We start from the raw sequence: 27,546 nt of genomic DNA on the forward strand, positions 1-27,546 counted from the left end.
TTTCCAGCTCCGACTCACTCCCCTAGTTTACCAGGAGTTCACTGATCAGGTGTCCCTTCATTTCATTGCGATGGTTGTTATTTTCCCCATCCTGTGATCCCCGGGTATGCAGCAGAGGTCGCGGTACATGGTTATAATGGAATGGACAGCAGATTGGAAAGTCTGTCATTCTATATCCGCTCTTCTGTCTGTTTCTTCTGCCCCACACAGCTGTAAGAGCGGGGTGTATTTGCACTTCTAGGAGCACAGCCAGTGGTCAGTCTTACCCTCCTGCCCATAACACAATTATTCTCAGACCATTCATCAAGTTCCCTTCAAATTCTCCGGGTCTCTGGCATTATAATGTGGGACATTACACACAACAATGCCTTGTTATTATATTATGTGTGTCCTTAATGTGAACCATTACAACCCCCTGCCGCCGCCCGCTCTCCCCCTGCCGCTGTCGTGGCTCAGCGCGAGGCTCGGAGGCTCTCTCTCCCCCTGCCCAAACGCTTCTGCTGCTTCTCGCCCCGCCCCTTCTCTCCCCATGCATGACAGAACACGTCCGGGTTGCTGTCAGCAGCTGACCTCCCGTGGTCCGGAAAATTATATGGTCCGGCACTAGTCAGGTCCCAAGGATGCCGGGCCAGAGACGTCCAACTGTTTAACATTTGGTCCTCGCATCCATTGATATATATTGTGAATAGCTGAGACCCAAGCACCAATCCTTGTGGTACACCACCAGTTACAGCCTGCTAATCTGAAAATGAACCTTTTATTCCTACTCTCTGTTTTCTGTCCATTAACCAATCCTCAATTCATGCTAGTATATTGCCCCCAATCCCTTGAGCCCTAATTTTGTTCAATAACCTCATGTGGCACCTTATCGTATGCCTTCTGAAAATCTAAATACGCCGCATCCACTGGTTCCTCCGTATCTGTTCTGCTAGTTACAACCTCAAAAAACTCTTAACAGATTTCTCAAACATAATTTCCTTTTCATAAAGCCGTGTTGATTCTGCCTAATCTTAATATTCGCTAAGTGCCTATTACCACATCCTTAATAATAGAATTCAGCATTTTCCCTACTACTGATGTCAGGCTAACTGCTCTGTCGTTCCCCGTTTTCTCTCTCCCTCCTTTCTTAAATAGCCCAGTTACATTTGCTACCTTCCAAACCATGGGAACCGTTCTAGAATCTATGGAATTTTGGAACATGACAACCAATGCATCCACTATTTCTCGCTACCCTTTTCAATACTCTAGGATGTAGGACATCAGGTCCAAATGATTTATCGGTTTTCAGTCCCATTATTTTCGCCAATACCATTTTTTTACTAATACTAATTTCTTTTAGTTCCTCATTCTCGCTAGACCCTGGGTTCTCCAATTTTTTTGCACCTTCTTCCATGAAGAGAGACACAAAGTATGCGGTTAATTTCTCTGCCATTTACTTGTTCCCCATTATAATTTCTCCTGTCTCAGCCTGTAGAGGACCCACATTTATTTTTGCTAATCTTTTCCTTTTTACATACCTATAGAAGCTTTTGCACTCTCTTATTTTGTCTCTCGATAGTTTACTCTCTTATTCTAGTTGCCTTTTTTTCCCTCAATTTCCTGGTCCTCCTTTGCTGAATTCTAAAATCTTCCCATGCTTACTGCTCTTTTTGGCAACATTATAAGCATCTTACTTTCATCTAATACTATCTTTAGCTTCTCTTGTTGGCCACGATTGGACCACTATGCCTGTGGGGTTTTTTGTGCCTTAAATAGAAACATAGAAACATAGAAAATAGGTGCAGGAGCAGGCCATTCAGCCCTTCTAGCCTGCACCGCCATTCAACGAGTTCATGGCTGAACATGAAACTTCAGTACCCACTTCCTGCTTTCACGCCATACCCCTTGATCCCCCGAGTAGTAAGGACTTCATCTAACTCCCTTTTGAATATATTTAGTGAATTGGCCTCAACTACTTCCTGTGGTAGAGAATTCCACAGGTTCACCACTCTCTGGGTGAAGAAGTTTCTCCTTATCTCGGTCCTAAATGGCTTACCCCTTATCCTTAGACTGTGACCCCTGGTTCTGGACTTCCCCAACATTGGGAACATTCTTCCTGCATCCAACCTGTCCAAACCCGTCAGAATTTTAAACGTTTCTATGAGGTCCCCTCTCACTCTTCTGAACTCCAGTGAATACAAGCCCAGTTGATTCAGTCTTTCTTGATAGGTCAGTCCCACCATCCCGGGAATCAGTCTGGTGAATCTTCGCTGCACTCCCTCAACAGCAAGTATGTCCTTCCTCAAGTTAGGAGACCAAAACTGTACACAATACTCCAGGTGTGGCCTCACCAAGGCCCTGTACAACTGTAGCAACACCTCCCTGCCCCTGTACTCAAATCCCCTCGCTATGAAGGCCAACATGCCATTTGCTTTCTTAACCGCCTGCTGTACCTGCATGCCAACCTTCAATGACTGATGTACCATGACACCCAGGTCTCGTTGCACCTTCCCTTTTCCTAATCTGTCACCATTCAGATAATAGTCTGTCTCTCTGTTTTTACCACCAAAGTGGATAACCTCACATTTATCCACATTATACTTCATCTGCCACGCATTTGCCCACTCACCTAACCTATCCAAGTCACTCTGTAGCCTCATAGCATCCTCCTCGCAGCTCACACTGCCACCCAACTTAGTGTCATCCGCAAATTTGGAGATACTACATTTAATCCCGTCTAAATCATTAATGTACAATGTAAACAGCTGGGGCCCCAGCACAGAACCCTGCGGTACCCCAAATGAATGTATGTTTGTTGTAAATTATGAATTAATTTTTAAAATGCTAGCCATTCCTTTTCTACCATCATACCTTTTAATGTAGTTTCTCAATCTACCTTAGCCAACTCTCCTCTCATACCTACATAGTTTCCTTTGTTTAGATTTAAGATCATAGTTTTGATTTAAGTAAATCACTTTCAAACTTAATGCAAAATTCTATCATGTTATGGCCACTCTTCCCCAAGGGCCACTTTCCTACAAGATTATTAATTAACCCTTTCTTATTGAACAATACTAGATCTAAAATAGCCTGTTCCTTAGTTGGTTCCTCAACATATTGATCTAGAAAACCATCTTTTATACCTTCCATGAATTCATCCTCCACACTATTACTGCAAGTTTGGTTTTCCCAGTCTATATGCAGATGAAAGTCCCCCATGATTACTGTATTACCTTTGTTACAAGCACCATTAATTTCCTGATTTATACTGTGCCCTACATTACCACTATAAACATCCCCCCCCCCCAATGTTTTCTGTCCCATGCTCTTTCTTAGCTCCACCCAAACTGATCCTACTTCTTGATTTTCCGAGCTCAGATCCTTTCCCTCTGCTGTCTTTAGCCCATCCTTTATTATCAGGGTTATACCTCCTCCTTTTCCATTTTTCCATTTCTTCTAAAAGTTCGGTATTCTGGAATATTTAGTTCCCAACCATGGTCACGTTGCAACCATGTCTCCATAATGGCCATTAGATCAAACCTATTAATTTCTATCTGTGCTATTAATTCATCTATTTTATTGTGAATATTTCATGCATTCAGATATAGTGCCTTTAGCTTAGACTTTCTTCTATTTTTCCTTGATGTCTCCTCAGTCAGTAATGCCCTATTACCTTTGTTACTCTCTCTGTCCCTTCCTGACCCATTCTGCTTATTTTTACCCAAAATTCTGCTCTGCTCTAGAGCCTCGACATGTCTCTTCTCTTGTTGCCTTTTCTCTGTATCAAAACCGTGCTGTACTTTCCTGGATCTCCCCACGCTGCCTTAATTATTTTAAAGCCCTGTTTACTGCCCTAGTTATTCGATTCGCCAGGACACTGGTTCCTGCCCAGTTCAAGTGGAGCCCATCACAAGGAAAGAGCTCCCTCTTTGCCCAGTGCTGGTGCCAGTGCGCGTAAAGCAAAATGCCTGCCTCCCACATAACCATTTGAGCCACACATTTAACATTCTAATCTGCTTATCCCTGTAACAATTGGTGTGTGGCTCAGGTAACAATCCAGAGATTATTACCTTTGAGGTTCAGCTTTTTCATTTGGACCCCAACTCCTCCATCTCTTTCAGCAGAAACTCATTCCTAGTCCTACCTACATCGTTGGTTCCTACATGGTCGACAACAACTGGATCCTACCCTTCCCATTCCAAGTTCTGACCCTGATCTGTCCCAGGGCGGGGGCAGAGTGTGCTGTCCCTGTGGGGTGCAGTATGTTCAGTGTTTGACTTGAGCTGCCCCAGGGAGGGGACAGTGTGTGATGTCCCTGTGGGGGGCAGTATGTTCAGTGTCTGACACTGAGCTGCCCCAAGGAGGGGGCAGTGTGTGATGTCCCTGTGGGGTGCAGTATGTTCAGTGTCTGACCTGCAGCTGCCCCAGGGAGGGGGCAGTGTGTAAGGTCCCTGTGGGATGAGTGAGTTCAGTGTCTGACCCGGAGTTGCCCACATTTCTCATGCTCTAGGGGGCAGTCACTCTCCGCACAGTCAGAGTTAGTTGGAGGGACAGCATCATCTACTGGACACCGGCGGTATTTCAAGGAACATCATGTCCGGCTCCATCCCAGAGAAATCCAAAACCAACCTGCAGATTCAATTCATTTTATTATCAATTGTTAACAAAGTTTAGCTCCATTTGTTGCAACTTCCAGTATTTGAAGAAATCCCTTTAAAAAGAGTTAAGTATGGATGCAAACACAATCAGCATTATTTTTATCTGACCCTTTTCCCATTGATTAAATGGTCAAATATCCAGAATATTAAACTCCAGCCGAGTTATAGAGGTCATCAATATCAACAGAAAGAAACTCCAACTGTCAGAATGGACACGATTCAGTTTGGGATAACAGCAGAATCCAAACCCTGCAATCACTTGTGAATTCGCTGGTGTCTTAGCAGGTAGGATGACCGAACGTATTCTTTCCCACACACGGAGCAGGTGAACAGCTTCTCCCTAGTGTGAACTCGCTGGTGTACCATCAGATGGGATGACCGAGCGAATCCCTCCCCACACACAGAGCAGGTGATCGGGCTCTTCCCAGAGTGAACTCGCTGGTGAGTTAGAAGGTTGGAATAACAAGTGAATCCCTCCCCACACACAGGGCAGGTGTACGGTCTCAACCTGGTGTGAATTCGCTGGTGTGTCAACATGTCGCTTGACCGAGTGAATCGATCCCCACACACGGAGCAGATGAACAGCCTCTTCCCAGTGTGACTGCGTTGATATTTTTCCAGTTCAGACGGGGATCCCCACAGTCCCGTGGTTTCTTCATGGTGTGGTTGTCCTTGTGTCGCTCCAGGTTGATCATCCACACACAGAACACGTGTACGGTTTCTCCCCGCTGTGAATGGTGAGATGTTTTTTCAGGCTGTGTAACTGGTTAAAGCTCTTTCCACAGGCAGTGCACTGGAACACTCACTCGGGTGTGTGTGTGTCTCGGTGCTTTTCCAGTCACATTGATGTTTGAAATCTGTTCCCACAGACAGAAGAGACAAACATTTCTCCTTCCACATTCAAAGGCCGATGATATTCAGGTCCTGAGGAATCGAGTGACTGTCAGATTTTGACGTGATGTTTGGTTTGAGTTTCCCGTCTGCAAATCCTGCCCTTCTGATACCCTGGAAAAGGAGTTTACAAAAATCATTACTGTAAGTACAGGACAGAAATTCAGAACAATTCTAGATTTTATGGAACATTCTTGCCTCCCGTGTTCCTCCAAAACTCTAAATCCCCATCCCATACACTCTCCATCCTCCCTGTCCTGAAATTCAAACACAAACACATCGAATGTCTGAAGACAGCTTATCCTCCACACCCAGTTTTCACCACCAACTCTGGCTGGGCTCAGTTCTACACTCACTGGTTCCCCTCCCTCTCCTCCCCTGAAGGTGCTGACTCTGGCTGGATTCAGTTCTACACTCACTGGTTCCCCTCCCTCTCCTCCCCTAAAGGTACTGACTCTGGCTGGGTTCAGTTCTACACTCACTGGTTCCCCTCCCTCTCCTCCCCTGAAGGTGCTGACTCTGCCTGGATTCAATTCTACACTCATTGGTTCCCCTCCCTCTCCTCCCCTGAAGGTGCTGACTCTGGCTGGGTTCAGTTCTACATTCATTGTTGCCCCTCCTTCTCCTCCCCTGAAGGTGCTGACTCTGGCTGGGTTCACTGGGACCCTGAAGCCCTGCCCACACATTGCTCTTTTGCAAAGATGGCCACACATGGGTGCTACAACTCCATGAATCTCGATGGCAGCGCACAAACCTGTAGCTTTCCTTTATTAATAATAATAACTTTTATTTATATTGCACCTTTAATTTAGTACAATGTCCCAAGGTGCTTCACAACAGTGTTACAAGACGAATTAGCCCAACATCTGTTGCAGGATATTTGGAAAAGCATAATTCAGTCAAGCAGAGTCAGCATGGTTTTATGAAAGGGAAATCATGTTTGACTAATTTTCTGGAGTTCTTTGAGGATGTAATGGGCAGGGTGGAAAAAGGGGGAACCAGTGAATGTGGTGTATTTGGATTTTTGGAAGGCATTCGATAAGGTGCCGCATAAAAGGTTACCGCACAAGATGAAAGTTCACGGGTTGAGGATATTATATTACCATGGATAGAGGATTGGTTAACTAATAGAAAACAGAGAGTCGGGATAAATGGATCAATTTCCAGTTGACAAATATTAACTCGTGCGGTGCCGCAGGGATTGGTGCTGAGGCCTCAACTATTTACAATCTATACTAATGATTTGGATGAAGGGACGGAGTGTAATGTAACCAAGTTTGCTGATGATAAAAAGATGGGTGGAAAAGCAAGTTGTGAGGACACACAAAATCTGCAAAAGGATATAGAAGGGCTAAGTAAATGGGCAGGAATTTGGCAGATGGGAGTATAATGTGTGAAAATGTGAGGTTGTCCAATTTGGCAGAAAAAATAAAAAAGCAAATTTTTATTTAAATGGAGAAAAATTGCAAAGTGCTGCAGTACCAAGGGACCTGGACATCCTTGTGCATGAAACACAAAAAGTTAGTATGCAGTTACAGCAAGTAATCAGGAAGGCAAATGGAATGTTGGCCTTTATTGCAAGGGGAATAGAGTATAAAAGCAGAGAAGTCCTGCTACAACTGGACAGGGTATTGGTGATGCCAAACCTAGAGTACTGCATACAGTTTTGGTCTCCTTATTTAAGAAAGGATATACTTGCATTGGAGGCTGTTGTTCAGAGAAGGTTCACTAGGTTGATTCCGGAGATGAGGGGGTTGATTATGATTATGAAGGGTCTATACTCATTGGAGTTCAGAAGAATGAGAGCTGATCTTATTGAAACATACAAGAAAATGAGGGGGCTCGACAAGGTGAATGCAATGAGAATATTTCCACTCATAGGGTGAATCTAGAACTAGGTGACATAGTTTCAGAATAATGGGTTGCCCACTTAAAACTGAGGTGAGGAGTTGTAAATCTGTGGAATTCTCTGTCCAGAGAGCTGTGGTGGCTGGGTCATTAAATATATTTAAGGCAGAGATAGACAGTATTTTGAATGATAAGGGAATAAAGGGTTATGAAGAGCGGGCAAGGAAGTGGAGATGAGTCTATGATCAGACCAGCCATATTCTTATTAAATAACGGAGCAGGCTCGAGGGGCCAAATGGCGTGCTCCTGCTCCTATTTCTTATGTTCTTTTGTTCTCATTACACTGTACCAGATCTAAGATAGCCTACTCCCTGGTCGGTTCCACAATGTACCGTTTAAGGAAACTATCCCAGATACATGCTATGCTCAAGGCCTATTTGGTTTGTTCAATTAATATGAGGATTAAAATTGCCCATGATTATTCCCATTCATTTTTTACAAGCCTCCATTATTTCTTGATTTATACTTCATCCAACAGTGTAGTAACTGTTAGGGGGCCTATAGACTAGGCCCACCAGTGAGTGTAGTATTTATTCTGTATCTATCAGTCTCTGGTTAGTGAGTGTGGCTTTTCCTTTGTACCTGTAAGTTTATGGTATGGAAGAGAGGTTTTCACTCTGTACATGTCAATTACTGGTAAGTGAGTGTGGGGTTCATTCTGTATCTTTCATTCTCTGGTATGCGAGTGTCAGATTTACACAGTCCCTATCATTTTCTGATATGTGAGTGTGGATTTTACCTGTGTCTGCCTGTTTCGGATATGTCTGTGGGGTTTACACTCTCTCTCTCAGTCTATGGTATGCGAGTGTGAATTTACTTTGTATATAACAGTTTTTGTTGTGTGAGTGTGGATTTCACTCTATACTTGTCAGTCTCTGGTATGTTAGTTTGCGATTCCTCTTTGCCACTGGACCAAGACCTAGCTCGGTCAAGCCCATGTGGTGGCTGGTGTGCAACGGTCATCACATGTTAAAAAAATCCACACACAGGCATCTTCCACCCTTCAAGATGTAGTTTGGGATCTGGAATATTAGGTCCTTCACTGAAAAAACTGTGAACTCATCCCTTTTTGGCATGGAAGCAAGTCATCCTCGCTTCGAGGGACTGCCTATGATGATGAATTTGCGATTCCTCTATCCCAGTCAGTTTCTGTTATGTGAATGCGAGCTGTATTCTGTACCTATCAGTTTCTGAAATGTGAGTGTGCATTTTACTCTGTCCATGTCTGTTTCTACTCTGTGATTGTGGGTTTTCCTCCAGCACTGTCAACTTTTGGTATTTGAGTGTTGATTTTCTTTGTGAGTGCGGTTTTACTCTTTCTTTGTCAGTATTTGATGTGTGAGTGTGGATTGTAATCTGTATCTGTCCGTTACTGATGTGTGAGTATGGTTTTCACACTCTACCTTTCAGTCTCTGGTATATGTGTGGATTGTATCTGTAAATTTCAATCTCTGGTAGGTGAGTGTGGGTTTTACTCTTGGTCAGTTTCAGGTAATGTGGGCTTTTGTCTGTATCTGTCAGTTTCTCGTATTTGAGTGGGGCTTCATTCTGCACCTTTCAGTTTCCCTGATGTGAGAGTGGGTTTTATTCTGTGTTTGCCAGTTTCTGGTATGAGATTGTGGGTTTTGTCCTGTACCTGATATTTATATGCTAGAAACTATAAGTTGATATTGTTGTTTCATTCTGCACCTTTCAGTATCTCTTGTGTGAGTGTGGATTTTACTCTGTACCCATCAGCTTGTGTTATATGAGTAAGTGTTTTAATCAATACAATACCTCCCAGTTTCTGGTAAGGGAGTGCATATTTCAGTCTGTATCTATCACTCTCGAGGATGTATGTGTGAGTTTTATTCTTTATCTGTCAGTCTCTGGGATTTGAGTGTGGGTTTTTCTGTGTATCTGTCAGTTTCTGGTATATGGGTTTGGGTATTATCTGTATGTGTCAATCTCGGTAACATGAATGTGTATTTTTTTCTGTATCTTTCACTCTCAGATGTTAGTGTGCGTTTTATTCTTTATCTGTCACTCACTTTTATGTGTGTGGATTTTACTCTACAGCTGTCATTCTCTGGGATGTGAGTGTGATCTTCACTCTGTATCTATTAGTCTTTGGTGTGAGTATGGGTTTTACTCTGTATCTCTCAGTCTATGGTATGTGAGTATGGGGTTTACTCTGTAGCTGTCAGTCTATGGTATGTGAGTGTGGGTATTAATCTGTGAATGTCAGTCTCTGGGATGTGTATGTGGGTTTCCCACCTGTCAGTTGCTGTTATGTGAATGTGTGTTTTATTCAAGTGTGAATGTGGATTTCACTCTGTACCTGTCAGTCTCTTGTGTGTGAGTGTGGCACTTTTTATCTGTACCTGTCTGTTTCTGTTATGAGTGGGGTTATATTCTATAGGTCACAGTTTCTGTTATGTGAGTGTGGAGTTTACCACATTCTACCTGTCTGTCACTGGTATGTGAATGTGTGTATGTTTTCTGTACCTATCAGTTGCTATTATATGAACGTTGATTTCATTCTGTGCCTTTAAGTGTCTGGTACAGATGTGGTATTGTGGGTTTGACATTGAATCAGTCAGTCACTTTCAGGTGAGTGCTGATTTTACTCTCTAACTGTCACTCTCTGGTATGTGTTTTATTCTGTATCTGTCCGTCTCTGGGAAGTGAGTGTGGGTTTTATTCTGTATCTGTGTTTCTGATATTTGAGTAAGGGTTTTAATCAGAACCTGTAAGTTTTTTGCTGGGAGTGTTATTTTCAGTCTGTATCTATCAGTCTCTGGAATGTGAGTGTGGGTATTACTCTGGATCTATCGGTCTCTGGAATGTGAGTGTGGGTATTACTCTATCTATCGGTCTCTGGAATGTGAGTGTGGGTATTACTCTGTATCTATCAGTCTCTGGAATGCAAAAGTGTTTTTTTTCTGTACCTGTCAGTTTCTGGTGAGTGACTGTGGAGTTCACTCTCTAACCATCTGTCTCTGGTATGTGAGTGTGAGTATTTGTCTGTAGCTGTAAGGGCCTGGTATGGGAGCGTGGGTTTCACTGTCAAGTCAGTCAGTCAGTCAATCTCAGGTACTGGAAGTATTTGTGATTCTCTCTCAATCTGTCATTCAATGTGTTTGAGTGTATGAATCATTATGTTTCTCTTAGTCTCTGGTACTGTTATTTGGGATTGATTATGTATCTGTTAGACTGGTGATGTGAGAGAGTGTGGGATTGATTATGTATCTGTTAGACTGGTGATGTGTGAGTGTGGGATTGTTTATGTATCTGTTAGACTGGTGATGTGTGTGAGTGTGAGATTGATTATGTATCTGTTAGACTAGTGATGTGTGAGTGTGAGATTGATTATGTAATTGACAGTCTCTTGTACTGAGCTATTCTTGCTCTGTGTGACTGTTGGATTTAGTTCCTTCTCCACCTGCTGTAGGTGGATGATAGTTTGCGATTATCGATGACTGTCTCAGGAGGAGGTTTGGTTCAGTCCATTACCGTGTCAGTGTCTATCTCTTCGTGTGTGTGAGTAAGGGAGTGAAATTGGATCTGCCTTTCAATGCGATATGATTGGACTTTGAAACAACATATTATTGTACTGCTCCAAGTGACTGTGGGATTCATAATGTAACTCTGAAAATTCGGATCACTGTGGGACTGACAGCTTCTGCTGCCTGTGACAATATGATTGAGGTCAGTTCTGTGTCTCTGCGCTCTGAGAGTGATAATGTACTTACTGTGAGTGAGAAGGAGCTACCTGCACTGTTCCTTGTGTTCCGGGTTGAGGAAAGATCAAATTTATTCTGGCTTGGTGAAGTATTTTGCTTTGAGAATAATAATAGGAGAACACTATTAGTTAGGATATGGACAGGTGATGGAGAGAATATAAAAAGAGTTATAATTAATGTGTTTGTTTATAACAAAGTAAAGTATCTCGAGAGAGGAATCTGTGTCATCTGACCTCACTGCAGTACAGTGGCACTCAGATTCACCACACCAGGTGTGTAGGATGGTTCTATAGTAAGTTATCAGCATCCAGACACAACCCAAACCCAGCACTGGTCCATGAATGGAAACACCCGATTGGCACAGTCCAGGTTTATATCTCCCACTCCCATGGAACGACATGTAAAATTCTGAATTGCTTCCTGGAATATAACCACAGGTACCTGAGCTGTACAACAATTGTTCTCAGTCTATTGAAACCGCGTTGCTGACCGGTGTCATTAACAGAATGTCAGTGACCGGTTCCTGATGTATCTGAGGGAGCGACAATGTATCTCTCGATCACCAGCAACACGGTTCTGAGAATTCAACGCACCGAAACAAAATAGCCCATTTTTGAAATGTCTCCTGTCACACTCCTCTTCTGGTGCCTGCAATAGATGCACTTTGTGAAACTCCTCACATCCTCACTCTCAGGCTGTGTTTTCACTGTTCACTGTCCAAGAACAACAGACACTGAGATTGGAACTGAATCAGGAACATTCATTACTGATTTGGAGAAAGAAAGCAGCACTGATTTGAAAGAGCGAGGTGATTTACTTTCTCTGTTACCTTACACCGTACACACACAGCCCGAGAATGGGCTCTCCCTTCCCCCACTCACTCCATGTTCCAGAACTAGTTTTTGCTCCACTCCACCTCGTACAGACAGCCCCCGACTGCCGTTGAACTTACCCCGACTCAAAGCCCATCTGTGGACACAGTCCCAATGCGATGAGCTACTGGAAGGAGGCTGCTGTTTGCTCCCTTACTCGGGCCCGGGATATCTCCGCTCCCTGATGTGTTCAACGATCATCAGCTGAGCACAGAGGAAACGGCAGCCGCTGACAGAGCTGGGGGTGTGGAGCTCGCATAGGCCCTTCCCGTCGGTTTAAACACTGTGTGGGGAGGGGAGGAGCAGCATGTATTTAGCGCATACTCTGACCATCTTTTTGTCACAAATTAAATTAACAAAAATGGGATTGTTTCACAAGTTGCTTTTATCACTAATTAAATGGGCCACATTGAAAAAACGATTGTGAGAGCCTGACACTGGAGTAAGAGTGCCTAAACTGTTTCACTTGTTCTGTCAGTCTCTGGTGTGTGTGTGTGTTTCGCTGTCAGTTTCTAATAGGCAGGTATGGGTTTTACTTGCATATTATTGTTCAGATACATGGATGTGGGTTTCATACTGTACCTGTCAGTTTCTGCTATGTGAATGTGGGATTTATTCTGTAACTCTCTGTTTCTGGTATTTGAGTGTGTGTTTTATTCTGTACCTGTCAGTTTTTGTGAAGTGATTGTGAGAATTATTCTGTACCTGTCAGTCTCTGCTACGTAAGTTGGGACTTATTGTGTAGCTGTCAAGTTTTGACATGTGGGTATGGGTTTTATTCTGTGTCATAACAACATAAGAAATAGAAACAGGAGTAGGCGATATGGCCCCTCGAACCTGCTCCGCCATTCAATAAGATCATGGCTGATCTGATCATGGACTCAGCTCCACTTCCCTGCCCGCTCCCCATAACCCCTTATCATTTAAGAAACTGTCTATTTCCGTCTTAAACTTATTCAATGTCCTAGCTTCCACAGCTCTCTGAGGCAGCGAATTCCACAGATTTACAACCCTGAGAGAAGAAATTCTCCTCATCTCAGTTTTAAATGGGTGGCCCTTATTGTAAGATCATGCCCTCTAGCTCTAGTCTCCCCCATCAGTGGAAACATCCTCTCTGCATCCACCTTGTCAAGCCCCCTCATAATTTTATACGTTTCGATAAGATCACTTATCATTCTTCTGAACTCCAATGAGTAGGGGCCCAACCTACTCAACCTTTCCTCATAAGTCAACCCTCTTATCCCCGGAATCAACCGAGTGAACCTTCTCTGAACTGCCTCTAAAGCAAGTATATCCTTTTGTAAATATGGAAACCAAAACTGCATGCAGTATTCCAGGTGTGGCCTCACCAAAACCTTGTATAGCTGTAGCAAGACTTCCCTGCTTTTATAATCCATCCACTTTGTAATAAAGGCCAAGATACCATTGGCCTTCCTGATCACTTGCTGCACCTGCATACTATCCTTTTGTGTTTCATGCACAAGTACCCCCAGGTCCGCTGTACTGTGGCACTTTGCAATCTTTCTCCATTTAAATAATAACTTTCTCTTGGATTTTTTGTGCCGAAGTGTATAACCTCACACTTCCCAACATTATACTCCATCTGCCAAATTTTGCCCACTCACTTAGCATGTCTATGTCCTTTTGCAGATTTTTTGTGTCCTCCTCACACATTGCTTTTCCTCCCATCTTTGTATCATCAGCAAACTTGGCTAGGTTACACTCAGTCCCTTCTTCCAAGTCATAGATTGTAAATAGTTGGGGTCCCAGCACTGATCCCTGTGTGATAGAGTATTCAAACAGGCTTATTTAGACAGGCTGTGAAAAAACACAGGCCATATTACATTAAGTCATCAATCAACTTGACATTTTAGGAACTTGGGTAGCGAGCCAATTAAAAGGTTAAAATACTAGTAATTGAGCCAATAAGGTCAAAGAAGGCGAGTTCTTTTCTGTAAATTGAACCGGGTATAAATACAGCCATTTTGACCATGTGGTCCCAGTAAGAAAAAGAAACTGGCAATCAGCCAGCAGTTTGTTGCTCTCTGCCAAGATTAAAAAGTTAAAACTACCATCGGAGTTCGTATTTCAATGGAAATTAAGAGATCTAACACTGTGACACCCCACTAGTTACTGGTTGCCAACCAGAGAATGAACCATTTATCCCGATTCTCTGTTCTCTGTTAGTTAGCCAATCCTCTATCCATGCTAATATATTACCGCCAACCCCTTGAACTTTTATCTTGTGCAGTAACCTTTTATGTGGCACCTTGTCAAATGCCTTCTGAGAGTCCAAATATACCACATCCACTGGTTCCCCTTTATCCACCCTGTTCGTTACATCCTCAAAGAACTCCAGCAAATTTGTCAAAAAACGGGATGAGGTCCTACAAGACGAATTTAGGGAGCTAGGAGCTAAATTAAAAGTAGGACCTCAAAAATATTAATCTCAGGATTGCTACCAGTGCCATGTGCAAGTCAAAGAAGGAATCGCAGGATAGCTCAGATGAATACATGGCTTGAGGAGTGGTGCAGAAGGAAGGGATTCAAATTCCTGGGACTTTGAAACCAGTTCTGGGGGAGGTGGAACCAGTACAAACCGAACGGTCTGCACCTGGGCAGGATCTGAACCAATGTCCTAGGGGGGAGTGCTTGCTAGTGCTGTTGGGGAGGAGTGAAACTAATATGGCAGCAGGATAGGAACCTATGCAGAGAGATGGAGGGAAGTAGAATGGGGACAGAAGCAAAAGATAGAAAGAAGAAAAGTAAAAGTGGAGGGCAGAAAAACCCAAGGCAAAAAGCAAAAAGGGCCAAATTACAGCAAAATTCTAAAGGGACAAAGTGTGTTAAAAAGACAAGCCTGAAGGCTCTGTGCCTCTATGCGAGGAGTATTCGGAATAAGGTGGACAAATTAACCGTGCACATAGCAGATTACAGATATGATGTAATTGGCATCACGGAGACATGGCTCCAGGGTGACCAAGGCTGGGAACTCAACATCCAAGGGTATTCAATATTTAGGAAGGATAGACAGAAAGGAAAAGGAGGTGGGGTGGCATTGCTGGTTAAAGAGGAAATTAATGCAATAGTAAGGAAGGACATTAGCCTGGATGATGTGGAATCGCTATGGGTGGAGCTGCGGAATACCAATGGGCAGAAAACACTAGTGTGAGTTGTGTACAGACCACCAAACAGTAGTAGTGAGATTGGGGACAGCATCAAACAAGAAATTAGAGATGTGTGCAATAAAGATACAGCAGTTATCATGGGCGACTTTAATCTACATATTGATTGGGCTAACCAAACTGGTAGCAATGCGGTGGAGGAGGATTTCCTGGAGTGTATTAGGGATGGTTTTCTAGACCAATATGTCGAGAAACCAACTAGAGGGCTGGCCATCCTAGACTGGGTGATGTGTAATGAGAAAGGACTAATTAACAATCTTGTTGTGCGAGGCCCCTTGGGGAAGAGTGACTATAATATGGTAGAATTCTTTAAGATGGAGAGTGACACAGTTAATTCAGAGATTAGGGTCCTGAACTTAAGGAAAGGTAACTTTGATGGTATGAGACATGAATTGGCTAGAATAGACTGGCAAGTGATAGTTAAAGGGTTGATGGTGGATAGGCAATGGCAGACTTTTAAAGATCACATGGATGAACTTCAACAATTGTACATCCCTGTCTGGAGTAAAAATAAAACAGGGAAGGTGGCTCAACTGTGGCTAACAAGGGAAATTAAGGATAGTTGTTAAATCCAAGAAAGAGGCATATAAATTGACCAGAAAAAGCAGCAAACCTGAGGACTGGTAGAATTTTGTAATACAGCAGAGGAGGACAAAGGGTTTAATTAGGATGGGAAAAAGAGAGTATGAGAGGAAGCTTGCTGGGAACGTGAAAACTGACCACAAAAGCTTCTATAGATATGTGAAAAGAAAAAGAAAAAAAAAGTGAAAACAAATGTAGGTCCCTTGCAGTCAGATTCGGGTGAATTTATAATGGGAAACTAAGAAATGGCAGACCAGTTAAACAAGTACTTTGGTTCTGTCTTCACGAAAAAAGACACAAAATAACCTTCCGGAAATACTAGGGGACCAAGGGTCTAGTGAGAAGGAGGAACTGAAGGAAATCTTTATTAGGCGGGAAATGGTGTTAGGGAAATTGATGGGATTGAAGGCCGATAAATCCCTGGGCCCTGATAGTCTTCATCCCAGAGTACTTAAGGAAGTAGCCCTAGAAATAGTGGATGCATTGGTGATCATTTTCCAACAGTCTATCGACTCTGGATCAGTTCCTATGAACTGGAGGGTAGCTAATGTAACACCACTTTTTAAAAAAGGAGGGAGAGAGAAAATGGATAATTGTAGACCAGTTAGCCTGGCATCAGTAGTGGGAAAAATGTTGGAATAAATTATTAAAGAAGAAATAGCAGCACATTTGGAAAGCAGTGATGGGATCAGCCCAAGTCAGCAGGGATTTATGAAAGGGAAATCATGCTTGACAAATCTTCTAGAATTTTTTTAGGATGTAACTGGTAGAGTGGGCAAGGGAGAACCAGTGGATGTGGTGTATTTGGACTTTCAAAAGGCTTTTGACAAGGTCCCACACAAGAGATTGGTGTGCAAAATTAAAGCACATGGTATTGGGGGTAATGTACCGATGTGGATAGAGAACTGGTTGGCAGACAGGAAGCAGAGAGTCGGAATAAATGGGTCCTTTTCAGAATGGCAGGCAGTGACTAGTGGGATACCGCAGGGTTCAGTGCTGCGACCCCAGCTATTTACAATATACATTAATGATTTGGATGAGGGAATTGAGTGTAATATCGCCAAGTTTGCAAATGACACTAAGCTGGGTGGCAGTGTGAGCTGTGAGGAGGACGCTAAAAGGCTGCAGGGTGACTTGGACAGGTTAGGTGAGTGGGCAAACGCGTGGCAGATGCAGTATAATGTGGATAAATGTGAGATTATCCACTTTGGTGGCAAAAACACAAAGGCAGATTAGGAAAAGGGGAGGTGCAGCGAGACCTGGGTATCATGGTACATCAGTCATTGCAATTTGGCATGCAGGTACAGCAGGTGGTGAAGGCGGCAAATGGTATGTTGGCCCTCATAGCTTGGGGATTTGAGTATAGGAGCAGGGAGGTCTTACTGCAGTTGTACAGAGCCTTAGTGAGGCCTCACCTGGAATATTGTGTTCAGTTTTGGTCTCCTAATCTGAGGAAGGACGTTTTTGCTATTGAGGAAGTGCAGCGAAGATTCACCAGACTGCTTCCCGGGATGGCAGGACTGACATATGAGGAGGGACTGGATCGACTCGGACTGTATTCACTGAAATTTAGAAGGATGAGAGGGGATCTCGTCGAACATTTTCAATTCTGACGGGACTGGACAGGTTAGATGCAGGAAGAATGTTCCCGATGTTGGGGAAGTCCAGAACCAGGGGACATAGTCTAAGAAGAAGGGCTAAGCCATTTAAGACTGAAATGAGCAGAAACTTCTTCACTCAGAGAGTTGTTAATCTGTGGAATTCCCTACCGCAGAGAGTTGTTGATGCCAGTTCATTGGATATATTCAAGGGAGAGTTAGATAAGGCCCTTACGGCTAAAGGGATCAAGGGGTATAGAGAGAAAGCAAGAAAGGGGTACTGAGGTGAATGATCAGCCATGATCTTATTGAATGGTGGTGCAGGCTCGAATGGCCTACTCCTGCACCTATTTTCTATGTTTCTATGACTTGCCCTTCATTATTCCATGCTGACTCTGCCTGACCGAATTTTGCTTATCCAAATGTCCTGCTACTGCTTCTTTAATAATGGACTCCAACATTTTCCCCAACCACAGATGTTAGGCTAACTGGTCCATTGTTTCTTGCCTTTGTCTGCTTCCTTTTTGAAATAGGGGCGTTACATTTTCAGTTTTCCAATCTACTGGGACCTCCGCAGAATCCAGTGAATTTTGGTAAATTACAACCAATGCATCCATTATCCCTGCCACTACTTCTCTTCAGACCCTCGGATGCAAGCCATCAGGTCCAGGGGATTTATCTGCCTTTAATCCCATTACCTTACTGAGTACCATCTCCTCCCCCCTATAGCCACTTGATTATCCACTGTTGGAATATTGTTAGTGTCCTCTACCTTAAAGACTGATACAAAATATTTGTTCAGAGTTTCTGACATCTCCATGAGCCGCATTACTAATTCCCCGGTCTCGTCCTCTAAGGGACCAACATTTACCTTAGCCACTCTTTTCCTTTTTATATACCTATAGAAACTCTTGCTGTCTGTTTTTATATTTTGTGCTAGTTTACTTTCATAGTCTTTCTTCCCTTTCTTAATCATTTTTTTAGTCATTCTTCGCTGGCTTTTAAAAGCTTCCCAGCCTTCTGTCCTCCCACTAGTTTTGGCCACTTTGTACGCCCTTGTTTTTAGTTGGATACTGTCCTTTATTTCTGTCAGTTGGTCAGTTTCTGGTATCTGAGTGTGGTCTTTATCTGTATCTGTCAGTTTCTGTTATGTCAGTGTGTGTTTTATCATGTACCGGTCAGTTTCTGGTAGACGAGTGTGTACTTTCACCTATATCGTTAGCTTCTGGTATGTGAATGTGGATATTGACCAGTATCTGTCAGTTTTTTGGATCAGAGTGTGGATTGCATTCTGTACCTGTCAGATTCTGGCATGGGAGTATCGGGTTTAATTGGTACCTGTCAGTTTCTGATATGTGACTGTGGTTTTAATCTGCACTGGTCACTTTCTGGTATCTAAGTGTGGATTGCATTCTGTACCTGTCAGTTTCTGGAATCTGGGTGTTGATTGTATTCTGTACCTGTCAGTTTCTGCTATGTGAATGTGGGTTTTATTCTGTACTTGTCAGTTCCTGCTATGCGAGTGTAGGAATTAATATGTACCCGTCAGTTTCTGGGAAGTGATTGTGTTTTTTTTGTACCTGTCAGTTTGTGGTAGATGTGCGGGGTGTCAGTTTCTGGTATCTGCGTGTGGATTTTTACCTTTATATGTCAGTTTGTGCAATGTGAATGTGGGATTCATTCTGTATCTCTCAATCTGGGGTAAGCGAGTGTGTGTTTCCTCTGTACCTGTTAGTTTCTGCTATGCGAGTGTGGGTTTTATTCTGTATCTCATATTCTGGGGTAAGTGAGTGGGTGTTTCCTCTGTACCTGTCAGTTCCTGGTATGTGAGTTGTTTTATCCTACATCTGTGAAATTTACAGATCAGAGACTACCCCAACAGACAATAGTTTTTCGCATTATATTGGATGAATGAGATTCAGAAATATTTGGAGTAGAGACGAGCTATTAGTACATGATATAAACCATAGCTGTCAGGGGTACAGTGAGTGAGTGCGCAATTCATTCTGTATCTGATAGTCAGGGGTACAGGGAGTGAGTGTGGGATTCACTCTGTATCTGAGTCTGTGGTACAGTGAGTGAGTGTGGGATCCACTCTGTATCTGTCAGTCAGGGGTACAGGGAGTGAGTGTGGGATTCATTCTGTATCTGTCAGTCAGGGGTACAGGGAGTGAGTGTGGGATTCACTCTGTATCTGAGTCTGTGGTACAGTGAGTGAGTGTGGGATTCACTCTGTATCTATCAGTCAGGGGTACAGGGAGTGAGTGTGGGATTTATTTGGTATCTGCCATAAATGCAAGTGTTTGTTGTTGCTGTAGAAATGAAACTTTTCAGTTACTTACGGTGGCTAACATTTACGCAGAAGAAAATGTCAGAAGCAGCCTCGTGGATAACCATCAGGAAAGTGCTGTTACTGGTGAGATCACAATTTGCTCGATGCAAACTTGGCTAATAACTCTAGAGGTGATGGAAAAGAAAGCAACATTTGGGGACGTTTGAGCGAGATGAGAAAACATAATCAGCGCAAGGAGCCCGATCAGAGAGCTGGTGGGCAAGAAGCATTGAGCTCCAGTTTACTGCCAGATGCTATTTCCAAAACAACGGGGAAGAACAGTCCCTGGATCTTGGAACTTGAGGAGGCCTTTCAGCACATGGAACCTGGAGGCAAATCATACCTTCGAGCCTGTTACATAAGGAACAGGAGGAGGCCATTTAGTCCCTCGAGCCTGTTACATAAGGAACAGGAGGAGACCATTCAGTCCCTCGAGCCTGTTACATAAGGAACAGGAGGAGACCATTCAGTCCCTCGAGCCTGTTACATAAGGAACAGGAGGAGACCATTCAGTCCCTCGAGCCTGTTACATAAGGAACAGGGGGAGGCCATTCAGTCCTTCGAGCCTGTTACATTGGAACAGGAGGAGGCCATTCAGTCCCTCGAGCCTGGTGATAGGAAGGGACAATATGTATGAATATAAAGGGGCTGCAGGAGGGGTCAGAACTAAAAATCATGGTTTAAAAATTAGTATTAAAACACTTTACCTAAACGCATGCAGCATTCGAAACAAAGTAAATGAGTTGACGGCACAAATCATTACAAATGGGTACAATTTGGTGGCCATTACAGAAACTTGGTTGCAGGGTGGCCAAGACTGGGAATTAAACATACAGATTGAGGGTGAGGAAGTAGTGTCTCAAATGAGCATACTATGCTTAAACAAAGGGGACTACAGTGGGATGAGGGCAGAGTTGGCTAAAGTAGACTGGGAACACAGTCTAAACGGTGGCACAATTGAGGAACAGTGGAGGACTTTTAAGGAGTTCTTTCAAAGTGCTCAACAAAAATATATTCCAGTGAAAAAGAAGGGCGGTAAGAGAAGGGATAACCAGCCGTGGATAACCAAGGAAATAAAGGAGAGTATCAAATTAAAAACCAATGCGTATAAGGTGGCCAAGGTTAGTGGGAAATTAGAAGATTGAGAACATTTTAAACGACAGCAAAGAATGACTAAGAAAGCAATAAAGAAAGGAAAGATAGATTACGAAAGTAAACTTGCGCAAAACAGAAAAACAGATAGTAAAAGCTTTTACCGATAGATAAAACGGCAAAGAGTGACTAAAGTAAATGTTGGTCCCTTTGAAGATGAGAAGGGGGATTTAATAATGGGAAATGTGGAAATGGCTGAGACCTTAAACAATTATTTTGCTTCGGTTTTCACAGTGGAAGACACAAAAACCATGCCAAAAATTGCTGGTCACGGGAATGTGGGAAGGGAGGACCTTGAGACAACCACTATCACTAGGGGGGTAGTGCTGGACAGGCTAATGGATCTCAAGGTAGACAAGTCCCCTGGTCCTGATGAAATGCATCCCAGGGTATTAAAAGAGATGGAAGTTATAGCAGATTCATTCCTTATAATCTACCAAAATTCTCTGGACTCTGGGGAGGTACCAGCAGATTGGAAAGCAGCTAATGTAACGCCTTTGTTTAAAAAAGAGGGCAGACAAAAGGCAGGTAACTATAGGCTGGTTAGTTTAACATCTGTAGTGGGGAAAATGCTTGAAACTATCATTAAGGAAGAATTAGTGGGACATCTAGATAGGAATAGTGCAATCAAGCAGATGCAACATGGATTCATGAAGGGGAAATCATGTTTAACTAATTTACTGGAATTCTTTGATATAACGAACATGGTGGATAGAGGATGTGGTGTATTTAGATTTCCAAAAGGCATTCGATAAGGTGCCACACAAAAGGTTACTGCAGAAGATAAAGGTACGCGGAGTCAGAGGAAATGTATTAGCATGGATAGAGAATTGTCTGGCTAACAGAAAGCAGAGAGTCGGGATAAATGGGTCCTTTTCGGGTTGGAAATCGGTTAGTGGTGTGCCACAGGGATCGGTGCTGGGACCACAACTGTTTACAATATACATAGATGACCTGGAAGAGGGGACAAAGTGTAGTGTAACAAAATTTGAAGATGACACAAAGATTAGTGGGAAAGCGGGTTGTGTAGAGGACACAGAGAGGCTGCAAAGAGATTTAGATAGGTTAAGCGAATGGGCTAAGGTTTGGCAGATGGAATACAATGTTGGAAAATGTGAGGTCATCCACCTTGGAAAAAAAAAACAGTAAAAGGGAATATTATTTGAATGGGAAGAAATTACAACATGCTGCAGTGCAGAGGGACCTGGGGGTCCTTGTGCATGAATCCCAAAAAGTTAGTTTGCAGGTGCAGCAGGTAAACAGGAAGGCGAATGGAATGTTGGCCTTCGTTGCGAGAGGGATGGAGTACAAAAGCAGGGAGGTCTTGCTGCAACTGTATCGGGTATTGGTGAGGCTGCACCTGGAGTACTGCGTGCACTTTTGGTCACCTTACTTAAGGAAGGATATACTAGCTTTGGAAGGGGTACAGAGACGATTCACTAGGCTGATTCCAGAGATGAGGGGGTTACCTTTTGATGATAGATTGAGTAGACTGGGTCTTTACTCATTGGAGTTCAGAAGGATGAGTGTTGATCTTATAGAAACATTTAAAATAATGAAAGGTATAGACAAGATAGAGGCAGAGAGGTTGTTTCCACTGGTCGGGGAGACTAGAACTTGGGGGCATAGCCTCAAAATACGGGGGAGCCAATTTAAAACTGAGTTGAGAAGGAATTTCTTCTCCCAGAGGGTTGTGAATCTGTGGAATTCTCTGCCCAGGGAAGCAGTTGAGGCTAGCTCATTGAATGTATTCAAATTACAGATAGATAGATTTTTAACCAATAAGGGAATTAAGGGTTATGGGGAGCGGGCGGGTAAGTGGAGCTGAGTCCACGACCAGATCAGCCATGATCTTATTGAGTGGCGGAGCAGGCTCGAGGGGCTAGATGGCCTACTCCTGTTCCTAATTCTTATGTTCTTATGAGCCTGTTATATAAGGAACAGGGGGAGGCCATTCAGTCCCTCGAGTCTGTTACATTGGAACAGGAGGAGGCCATTCAGTCCCTCGAGTCTGTTACATAAGGAACAGGAGGAGGCCATTCAGTCCCTCGAGCCTGTTACATTGGAACTGGAGGAGGCCCATTCAATTCCTCGAGTCTGTTACATTTGGAACTGGGGGAGGCCATTCATTAGAAGTGGAGGAGGCCCATTCAGTCCTTGGATCCTGTTACACAGGAACAGTAAGCCATTCTGCCCTTCGATTCTGTTACATTAGGAACTGGAGTGGGCCTTTTAGCCCTGGAGTTTGCTTTACAGGAATAGATTCAGCCCCTCAAACCTGTTACAAATGAATAATAGGAGGCCATTCAGACCCTCAAGTTTGTTGCATAGAAACAGGAGGTGGGCATTCAGAACCACAGCCTTGCTATAAAGGAATTGGTGGAGGCGATGCATCGACTGGATACTGTTACACAGGAATAGAGGAGGCTATCCATCCTCTGGAGCCTTTCACATCTGAACAGGAGTAGGCCATTCAGACTCTCAAGAATGTTATATAGGAACTGGAGGAGGCCATTCAGCCCGCTGAGAATGTTAAAGGAACTGGAAGAGGACAATAAGCCAGTCGCACATGTTATATTGCAACTGGAGGAGGCCACTCATCCCATTTAACTTATTACACAGGAACAGGAGATGGCTGTTCAGCACTGAATGTTGTTAGACAGGAACAGGATGAGGCTATTCTTCCCCTCGAGCCTGTTACATTGGATCAGGAGGATGCCATTCAGCCCTTCCATTCTGTTTTATGGGAAGAGGAAATTCAGCCTCTCTAACATTAGAAACACGAGCAGACCATGCAGCCTTTGATTCTGTGACATGGGAACAGCAGGAAGTTTTTCATCCCCTCGTGCTTCATACATTAGGAACAAGAGAAGACCCTCAGTCCCTTGGGTCTGTTACATCGGAACAGGAGTAGGCCAATTCCACCCCTCGGAACTGTTAACCAGGAACAGGAGGTGCCCATTCAGCACCTCCAGCCTGTTAGAGGAATTGGAGGAGGTCTTTCAGCCCCTCGCACATGTTATATAGGAACTGGGGGAGGATATTCAGCCCCTCAAGCATGTTAAATTAGGATCACAAGCAGACCATTCAGCCCTTTGACCCTGTGACATGGGAACAGAAGGCCGTTCAATCCTTCGAGGATGTCATATAGGGATTGGAGGAGGCCATACAGCAACTCGAGCTCATTACATTAGGAACTGGAGAGGGCCATTCAGCAATTGGAGTTAGAAAGCAGTAGGAGGAAGCAATTCTGCCCCTCGGGTCTGTTACATTAGGAATAGGACAAGGGCATTCATCCCCGCGGGACTGTTTCAGGGGAACAGGAGGAGGGCATTTAGCCCCTCGAGCTTGTTACATAGGAGTCTGTTATACAGGAATAGAAGTGGCTATTCAGCCCCTGGAATCTGTTTCATAATGGGGAACAAAGAAATGGCGGACCAATTAAACAAGTACTTTGGTTCAGTATTCACTAAGGAGGACATTAACAACCTTCCGGATACAAGAGGGGTCAGAGGGTCTAGTAAGGAGGAGGAACTGGGGGAAATCCTTATTAGTCGGGAAATTGTGTTGGGAAAATTAATGGGATTGAAGGCTGATAAATCCCCAGGGCCTGATGGACTGCATCCCAGAGTACTTAAGGAGGTGGCCTTGGAAATAGCGGATGCATTGACAGTCATTTTCCAACATTCCATTGACTTTGGATCAGTTCCTATGGAGTGGAGGGTAGCCAATGTAACCCCACTTTTTAAAAAAGGAGGGAGAGAGAAAACAGGGAATTATAGACCGGTCAGCCTGACCTCAGTAGTGGGTAAGATGATGGAATCAATTATTAAGGATGTCACAGCAGCGCATTTGGAAAGAGGTGACATGATAGGTCCAAGTCAGCATGGATTTGTGAAAGGGAAATCATGCTTGACAAATCTTCTAGAATTTTTTGGGGATGTTTCCAGTAGAGTGGACAAGGGAGAACCAGTTGATGTGGTATATTTGGATTTTCAGAAGGCTTTCGACAAGGTCCCACACAAGAGAATAATGTGCAAAGTTAAAGCACATGGGATTGAGGGTAGAGTGCGGACATGGATTGAGAACTGGTTGTCAGACAGGAAGCAAAGAGTAGGAGTAAATGGGTACTTTTCAGAATGGCAGGCAGTGACTAGTGGAGTACAGCAAGGTTCTGTGCTGGGGCCCCGGCTGTTTACACTGTACATTAATGATTTAGATGAGGGGATTAAATGTAGTATCTCCAAATTTGCGGATGACACTAAGTTAGGTGGCAGTGTGAGCTGCGAGGAGGATGCTATGAGGCTGCAGAGTGACTTAGATAGGTTAGGTGAGTGGGCAAATGCATGGCAGATGAATTATAATGTGGATAAATGTGAGGTTATCCACTTTGGTGGTACAAACAGAGTGACGGAATATTATCTGAATGGTGACAGATTAGGAAAAGGGGAGGTGCAACGAGACCTGGGTGTCATGGTACATCAGTCATTGAAGGTTGGCATGCAGGTACAGCAGGCGGTTAAGAAAGCAAATGGCATGTTGGCCTTCATAGCAAGGGGATTTGAGTACAGGGGCAGGGAGGTGTTGCTACAGTTGTACAGGGCATTGGTGAGGCCACACCTGGAGTATTGTGTACAGTTTTGGTCTCCTAACCTGAGGAAGGACATTCTTGCTATTGAGGGAGTGCAGCGAAGGTTCACCAGACTGATTCCCGAGATGGCGGGACTGGCCTATCAAGAAAGACTGGATCAACTGGGCTTGTATTCACTGGAGTTCAGAAGAATGAGAGGGGATCTCATAGAAACGTTTAAAATTCTGATGGGTTTAGACAGGTTAGATGCAGGAAGAATGTTCCCAATGTTGGGGAAGTCCAGAACCAGGGGTCACAGTCTAAAGATAAGGGGTAAGCCATTTAGGACCGAGATGAGGAGGAACTTCTTCACCCAGTGAACCTGTAGAATTCTCTACCACAGAAAGTTGTTAAGGCCAATTCAATAAATATATTCAAAAAGGAGTTAGATGTAGTCCTTACTACTAAGGGGATCAAGAGGTATGGTGAGAAAGCAGAAATGGGGTACTGAAGTTGCATGTTCAGCCATGAACTCATTGAATGGCAGTGCAGGCTAGAAGGGCCGAATGGCCTGCTCCTGCACCTATTTTCTATGTTTCTAACTAAATGAGGCCATTTATCCCATTCTAGCCTGATACATAGGTACAGGGGAAGGTCATTCTGCCCCTAGAGCTTGTTACATATAAACAGGAGGAAGCCATTATGTCCCTCGTGTTTATTACATTAGGAACATGAGAAGACCATTCAGTATCTCCAGTCTGTTAAATTAGGAACAGAAAGTGGCTATTAACCCCCTCAGGCCTGTTACACAGGAATAGGAGGAGGCCATTCAGCACCACAAGCATGTTTAATTCGGATAACCTGTCTGTGTACCTGCACACTAGAGGCCCAGGGCAGAATGGGCCAGCCCACACTGTGATATGTGTGCGCATTAGATCCGTGCAGCAGAGCAGGTCTCCAGTCATCTTGGTTAACCCTTGCCACTGGATAAAGGCAATGGTCAATGGTCACCACACGTTAAAACAAACCAGGCACAGGCATCTTCCACCCTTCAATTGGAGTTCCGGACTGGAATATCGGGTCCTTCATTGAAACATCTGTGAACTCATGTGGAAGCAAGTCACCCTCGTTCAAGGGACTGCTGTGATGATGACACTGATAGGTACCGTACCTACTGTGTTTACAAGCAGCTGGTTACACTGTTCCAAATGTTTCAAGTGGAAGAAACTTCACATTTCCGGTTCCTTCAATTCCTTGCCTGTCGGAATAAAATGTATTTCTGATCATTCAAGAACAGGAGAGGTAGAAAAGACTAAAGTGATGAATGTAATCGTTCACTTAATATTCATTATGAACATTCACAAAGGGAAGCCAGCGATACAAAAATGTCAGTGTCTGACTCCACTGCAGTACTCAGCTTCTGCACACCAAGTGTGTTGGGCAGATTTACAGCAAGTTACTGACATCCAGACACAACCCAACCCCTGCCCTGCTTCAGGAATGGGACTACCCGATGGAGCACGGACTTTTATACAGCTCAGATTGCTGCTCCCCTCTCCCAGGGCACTAACCGTTCAACCAAAAACAAAGAGCCGCTGTTTAAAACGTGTCCTTCACATTTCTCACCCGGTGCCTTCAATAGATTCTCCTTGTATAAATCCTGTGTGTCCGGCTCTGCTTCCACTACTCGCTGTCCAATGACAACAAACATGGTGAGACTGGAACTAAAGCAGGAACGTTCACTACTGGTTTGCAGGGAAAAAGCAGCAATGATTGTCAACAGCAGATCCTTCCCATTCTGTCTCCCTTACCCGGGGCACACGCTGTCCACACACAGCCCGAGAATGGCCTCTCCCTTCCCCCACTCACTCCACGCACTGAGACCAGTTCTTGCTCCACTCCGCCTGAACTTCCCCCAGACTCAGTGCCGATCTCTGAGCCCATCTGCGGACACGCTCCCAAAGCGATGTGCTGCTGTAAGGAGGCTGCTGCTCGCTGCTCGCTGCCTTACCCCGGGGCCGCAGTGTCTCCATTCCCGGCTGTTTAAACCATCTTCTTCCGCTCACTGAGTGAATGGCGCTCACAGGCTGGGGG

The 27,546-nt window shown here is 44.0% G+C and overlaps 1 long non-coding RNA gene across 4 annotated transcripts; it reads right to left on the bottom strand.

The window, feature by feature from the left end:
* Window positions 1-4,611: 4,611 nt before the first annotated feature.
* On the bottom strand, window positions 4,612-27,546 carry LOC139273681 (uncharacterized). 4 transcript variants are annotated; one of them, XR_011595283.1, is made up of 5 exons: window positions 27,464-27,546; window positions 26,624-26,710; window positions 19,741-19,855; window positions 11,171-11,257; window positions 4,612-5,642 (listed from the first exon to the last, which is right to left on the bottom strand). It is a non-coding gene; the product is annotated as an uncharacterized lncRNA (long non-coding RNA). The 4 variants fall into 4 exon arrangements; XR_011595281.1 differs by having other exon boundaries at window positions 26,326-26,710; XR_011595284.1 differs by lacking the exon at window positions 19,741-19,855.

This window comes from Pristiophorus japonicus, chromosome 9, assembly GCF_044704955.1.
Source record: "Pristiophorus japonicus isolate sPriJap1 chromosome 9, sPriJap1.hap1, whole genome shotgun sequence".
NCBI lineage: Eukaryota > Metazoa > Chordata > Chondrichthyes > Pristiophoridae > Pristiophorus > Pristiophorus japonicus.